The 559-nt window shown below is 33.6% G+C and overlaps 1 pseudogene; it reads left to right on the top strand.

Annotated features, from left to right (window-relative positions):
* The first annotated feature begins 205 nt into the window (after positions 1–205).
* LOC130033805 (uncharacterized) lies at positions 206–302 on the top strand (annotated as a pseudogene).
* The last annotated feature ends 257 nt before the right edge of the window (positions 303–559 follow it).

Genomic DNA, 559 nt, shown 5'->3' with positions numbered 1-559 from the left:
AACTGATGCCTAGTGTATGGTAAACGATAATATAGTAAAAACCATATTTTTATTTCTGGGACATTAAAATTCTAAATCTATTTATTATTCATGCTGCTTTGAAATACATTCCTTGATTAGGAATCATTGTCTGCCATAGGAGTGAGGAAGGACAACACTCAAAGTAATAAGAAGCGAAAAATATGGAAAAATTTACTCCTACTAGGTTTGATAACACATATACTAAAATTGAAATGATACAATGATGAGCATGGTCCTTGCACAGAGATAACATGCAAACTTGTAAAGCATTCCATATTTTTGTTGCAAGAAGAATTAACAAGTATACTTTAAGCTAAGACAATCCCCACAAGTACAAAAATTATACATAAAGAGAGCACAAATCCCCAAAACAACAATCTCTCTCAATGTCAATGGATGAAATGTGCCAATTCAGAGGCACAGAATAGGAAGATGAATTAGAAAATTGAACCCAACATTCTGCTGCCTGCAAGAAACATGTCTGAACAATCAAAGCACCCATGGGCTAAAAGTAAAAGGCTGGGAAACAAGTTTTCAA

Source organism: Sorex fumeus, unplaced genomic scaffold (genome assembly GCF_029834395.1).
Source record: "Sorex fumeus unplaced genomic scaffold, SorFum_2.1 ptg000054l, whole genome shotgun sequence".
Taxonomy (NCBI): domain Eukaryota; kingdom Metazoa; phylum Chordata; class Mammalia; order Eulipotyphla; family Soricidae; genus Sorex; species Sorex fumeus.
Note: the sequence above shows the minus strand (reverse complement) of the source record. Positions and strands in the feature narration are given on the sequence as shown.